Consider the following 5949-nt stretch of genomic DNA (forward strand, 5'->3'; position numbering starts at 1 on the left):
AATTTTTTTATTATCATCATAATCTTCTTTATATTACATTGGATTACATATAACTTTACAGTGTATTACATTGCTTTTTCAAAAGGGAATGCCATGCATGTCAGTCAGTACAAAGACATTAATCTCCCATTTTGAAATGACAACAAAGGACTCAGAATATTAGATCAGTTTAGTTGGTAAAACAGCAATAAGATTTGAGATGACTGACTTTAATTTTGAAAGAAGTTTGTGGATTAAATGCTATCAAATAGCATTGTATGCTACAGCATCAAACTTCATTGTTGTCTTATTTTGAGAAATTGCCATGGCTGCCCCAATTTCAGCAACCACCACTCTGGTTAGAAGCCATCAACATCAAGGCAAGTCCTTTCACCAGTGAAAAGATTGACTTGTTGAAGGTTCAGATAACTGTTAGCATTTTTTTTAGCAAGAAAATATTTTTAAATTAAGGTACATACATGGTTCTTTAGACATAATGCTATTTCATACTCAATACACTACCATGTAATATGAATATAATTTTGATATGCACTGGGGAACCAACAAATTTGTTTAACTTAACTGTGATACTTGATTTATTACAGTGGTTTGGCATCAAACCTGCAATACTTCTGAGGTATGCCTGTACATATTTTGTGAGAGCTCATGGAAAATTAACCAGGAAAGACCAAATTCTGAACCACAATAGAAACCATAAGAAATTAAAATGATTTAAATGTTAAAATTTGTGTTCCTTGACTATAACAGAATTAACAGCAAAATCAATAACAAAAAGATACTTTTACAATTTCCAAATATTTGGAAATTACACAACATACTTTTAAACATTCCATGTTTCAAAGAGGAAGACTTAAAGTGAAGTTAGAATATAATTTTAACTAAAGTAAAATGAAAAGGAAACATGTAAATCTTTCTGTGATATACTAAAGCAGCATTCAAAGGAAGATTTCTAACTTTAATGAAATTAATTAAAATTAAAATGAAAATTTCTAGCATTTATTTTAGAGAAGAAAAGAATCACAAATCCTTGATCTAAGCTTCCATATTAAAGCCCTAGATGAAGAAGGACAAATTAAATCCAAATACCAAAAGAAAAGAAATAATAAATACAAAAACAAAAATCAATACAATTGAGAGAATACAATAGAAAAAATTAAGTGAAATGTTTGGTTTTTAAACAGATCAATAGAACTGAAAAACCTCTAAACTGGCCAGGAAATAAAGGGAGAAGACACGAATTACCAGTATCAGTGATCAATGAGTGGACAAGTCTGTAGACTTCACAGACGAGAATAAGGGACTCTACTATAAACACCGGCAGGCCCATACATTTGCGTGGAATTTGGGGAATCCTTAGACATAAAGCCATACATTTTAAAACCATGTACTATGCACGAATTCCAGTGGAGACACAGTGCTGCTGAAAAAAATAGAGATGGGGATACTCTGAATCTTCAACCTGAGTCAGCCTTTTCCTCAGGCTGGATTGGCCCACTTGCCACCCACAGAAAAGTTCCAAAGCCAGGGTACTGACTGAAGTGGAACCCAGATTTAAGCGCATAGGAAATAAATACTTTTTTTTTCTTTTTTTGTTTCCTTTTTCAGGGGAAAGTGTGAATGTAGTCCCCCACTACCACAAATTATGCAGTCAAGTTTCCCACATTTGGGGAAATCGAAGGGGTCAGCACTTCTGGAGTGCAATGAATAAACTTCGCCCTGGGAAAACCTGGGATACCTTAGTGATCATGGTATCTCCTCTGCCAGGTAAATATAATAAATACTTTTTAGAACTTCAAAGTTCTTGAAAATTTCCCAGTTAACATTGCTCCTAACTTAAAGTCTTAGCCTATTTATTAAGTTGGTGCTGCTGACAGAAATGATTGCTATAGCATCTCCAGTAGATCATTCATTCCCATAAAAAGGTCCAAGAGAAATTTCAGCAGTCTATGTGAAAATGGGAAAAATAAGTATAATGGTAAACTGCTTGTAAAGCTAAATTCATTCTGTTTAAATGATTTATTTTTAGTCTGAAATTATAATCCTTCCTATAGATTCCAGAAGTGGAAGAGTCCATGCGATTGGCTGAGTTTTGGTTTATTATTTTATTCCTGCCCCCATGTTTTTCAGAAAAAGACTTTGCATTGATATTTCCTGTTATCTTGCCTTTGACACCAGAGTCCCCTCGATATGACTGGATACAGCATGCGACATTAATTGTATCTACTAAATATTCTGAGGGACGTGCCAATAATTTTTCCCTTAAAGTCACACCCACCCCATTGTAACTTGATTTTTGCCTGAAATTAGACTGACTTTCCACTCAATTTAGAATTACTGGATCTGGGACCAGCAGTTAGCATAATGGCTATGTCGCTGGACTGCCACGTAGTCGACTGTGGTTCGAGTCCCGGACCTGGTGACTTAAACTCACGCCGGGCGCGTGTGTGTGCGTGCCCAAGATCCCGAGAGGAGAATGGAGGAGAAGGGATTGTGGCATGGCCATCCCCCCTGGAGGATGATTTCTCGCTTCCTGTCTCTCTGTCTCTCTCTGTCTGGCGAGCGCACACGCCCTATAGCAAAAACCTCTCAAAAAAAAAAAAAAAGAATTACTGGATCTTCCCCAGACTATCCTTCTCAAACATTTTTATGTAACTTGGAAACTCATTTTCTTAATTGCCATTTTACTTTATCAGACCTGAAATTCTAAGCTGTGTTTCAGGTTACAACTTGTGCTTCTTTTTAGAAGTAAGAATTGGCTTCTTTGTCCCTTTAATTTATCTGCCTCTGGCCACCTTTCAAAATAAAAAAGTCCAATGGCAAGCCCCCACATTGGTGTGGTGGTGAGAATAGAAGTTGCAACTTTGGGGGTATTACCTGTATGATCCAGAGGCATTGCTAGCAACTTTTCCAACCCTTTAGCCAGCTACTATAGCTTAATGCTCTCAGCCTGCAGATCTATTCACATACTCACTGCTTTACATAAAACAAGATCCCGACACTTAGTACTCTACAGTCTAGTAAATGCATTTGCTAGAGAGCTTTTCTTCCTACCCGCCCCCCAACATTTTATTGGTTAACAAAGTATCTTAATTGATTTAACAACTTTCTACAGCAAGTTCAGCTAATATATAAATATCTGTGAACAAATGTTTGACTTTAGGCATGAAACTGTGAGTAGAATGAATATACTATTTAATGACCACAGTAAGCTAGAGAGCCTTTCTAGCTATGTAGCTCAGCATCTTTGTTTCCTTGACACGCAGATTTTAAGGTTCTTCAGTGAAGCAGAGTAGTGTTTCTGGATTCTGTCATGACGAAGTGGGCTGGGAGATGGGACATCCTACATATGCAACCAGCCAGCCCCCCTTAGTATGAAATAGGGATTTCCTGGCAGCACTATGCAGGATGTTCAACCTCCCTGCCCATGTGAAGGTTAACTGCTGACTGTGAGTTCCAGTTTCTGCTGAAAGACTTGCTGTCGATTGGTGCATCTCCGTGGGAATGATGTCAACAAGGCCTCTGCTGATGCGGTCTTCTGTTTCTGATGAACTGACTGTGATTGCTAATAGCTTAAATGATGTAGGAGGCTGGTAAACAATAACTCACCTCTTATTCAAATGGAAACGCAGTATTTCAGACAACTTAAATACATCATCTTAATCATCATCTTAATCAACTTAAATATAAAGAAAAAAATCCTCCTGACACTTAATAAGTACTGAGATATTTTATGGGCTACAAACACTCTCCAGTGCCACTTCCAATTTACTCAACTGACTACTTGCCTTTCCAAATAATATAGAGAGGCTTCTTATATGACAGTGAAAACAGTTCTATGACTGGAAGATCCTATATGGACCACACACCGTTTTTGCCAAGTTATCTCAGTTGAAATGAACTATCCCATATGTATCACAAATTAGTTGGCCAAAATGCAGGCCTAAAGACATCCTGAGACCTGTGGCTCTGTGGCTATGCAATGTGACCATCACATTCTCAAATGAATAAAGAAACAGCTAGGGACAGATTCTATCAGCCTATTCTTTCAGCTGAGCAAATTCTGTGTTATGTACTTGCTCATCTCAAGTCTCAGCCTTGATAACTTTTCTACTTGTAAAATTTTGTGACCTAGGAGTGCCATCAGGAACTGACACCTGAGTTCAATATTATAAATAAAAATCTTTTGAAAAACATCCTGGATCTGCTACCCTGAGATAGCTCCATAACCCATTTGACTACATTGTTGATGTAAAAGGATTTCTAAATCAAAAAATATTTTTAAAAAAGTGTATCTAGGTCCAGCCATGGTGGCATGCACTGTTAAGAAAATGCTGTTCTGCCAGCTAAGTCCATATGGGAGGCCCAGGTTCGATTTCTGGCCTGACCTGAAAGCCAGGCCCAGCAGTCCACACCTGTAAATCTCGACTACTGGGAGGCTGAGGCAGAAGGATCATGAGCTGCAGGCTGGCCTGGACACCAGAGCAAGACCTTGTCTAAAGGAGTCAGTCACAGGCCTATGATCTCAGCTACTTGAGAGTCTGATACAGCAAGCTCTATCTTTAAAAAAAATGAATTCAGTCTTCATAATATATATTGCCCTGATGATAATAATAATAGTAGGATTAAAATTTGTTAACTGGACCTCCACGTGTACCTGCCCTGGAGCCAGTGGTTCTCAAAGCACCCAGTATCTATCCTGTGAGACACGCCCTGCACCAACGGAGTGAACATGGCAGGGCGATGGTGGTTAGGCTGGGTCTGGGGCTGTTGTTGCTGACACTGCTCCTACGCACTCAGATTTATTCAAATCAAACAACTGTCATATTGCTTTCAAGTGACTTCTCCCAGAATACCTCGGCTGCCCCAAACCCAGCTAATGCCACCACCAAAGCTGTTGGCAATGCCCTGCAGTCAACAGCCAGTCTCCTTGTGATCTCGCTTTCTCTTCTACATCTCTACTGTTAAGAGACTCAGGCTAAGAAATAGTTACACTTCCCCATCTTCTAAACCCAATCCAAATGGCATCTAGAAGCTCAGTGCGGCAAGGAAAACAAAAGCAAAAACAAACAAACAAACAAAAAAACAGGTCTTCATCAAATCTACTAATTCCACACCTTATCTTATTGACACAGAAAATGTTGCAAATCCCAAATTCGACTGATTGAAGAACATGGGAAGGACTTGACCAGATGGTGAATACCAAGATTAAACCTGCTGGAGTTTCATGTACAAGATGAAGAGACAATACTTGAAATTAGTTAAGACATGATTTCCTTGAATGTGGCTTAAGAAATATGGACATGTAAAACTCTACCTTGACATTAAGAATAGATTTTTATCTTATCTATAGATAAAGAATGGGATGTAGAATGGAGATTCAGTTTTCATTTGGTTCATTAAATTCATAAGGTAGTAAAACAATTAGGTAATATGAAAAGTTTCCATGATTCTATTTATATGTACAATAGAAGGAACTTCCAGGCATTACTGTAAATCCTCAGCGTATTGTTTCAGCAGTACTAATTTAATGCCGATATACTCTAGTAAAATTTCACGTTGTAAAGCTATCACTGTTTTCTGGGGAACTGAACTCTTTTCTTCGGAGGCTTTGAGTTTGACATTGCATTTGATCTTTTCTGTAGTCATTGAGATATGCTAGGGCAAAGATGAATTGAAATCTACCCCCAAACCTAAGAATACTGGGTGAATATTGTCTAACTTTATAAAGTCAAATGGTAGACATTTTCTATCACTTGTTTTTATTAGACAAGAGCACCAGATTCATTTAAACTATTTTTTTCTAGACTATATTTTTTAGTTAAACTATTTTAAAAGAGAACTGTATTGACCTCAACTAATTTAAAAATGCTGCTTTTTATTTCTCCATATGTTGAATTTCTGCATTTTCTTCTTCTTTTTTTTTTTTTTTGAGAGGATCTTGCCATAGGG

General features: G+C 37.5%; 1 protein-coding gene, 1 non-coding gene and 1 pseudogene across 2 annotated transcripts in view; 1 reads left to right on the top strand and 2 right to left on the bottom strand.

The window, feature by feature from the left end:
* The window catches only part of HTR2C (5-hydroxytryptamine receptor 2C), a 192386-nt gene that overhangs the window by 95355 nt on the left and 91082 nt on the right, over positions 1–5949 (bottom strand). The window lies entirely within an intron of this gene.
* On the bottom strand, positions 1603–1772 carry LOC114005477 (U1 spliceosomal RNA). The gene has a single exon (XR_003547330.1). It is a non-coding gene; the product is annotated as a U1 spliceosomal RNA (small nuclear RNA).
* On the top strand, positions 3502–4965 carry LOC102479422 (signal transducer CD24 pseudogene; annotated as a pseudogene).

Source organism: Tupaia chinensis, unplaced genomic scaffold, assembly GCF_000334495.1.
Source record: "Tupaia chinensis unplaced genomic scaffold, TupChi_1.0 Scaffold143886_1, whole genome shotgun sequence".
Taxonomy (NCBI): Eukaryota; Metazoa; Chordata; class Mammalia; order Scandentia; family Tupaiidae; genus Tupaia; species Tupaia belangeri.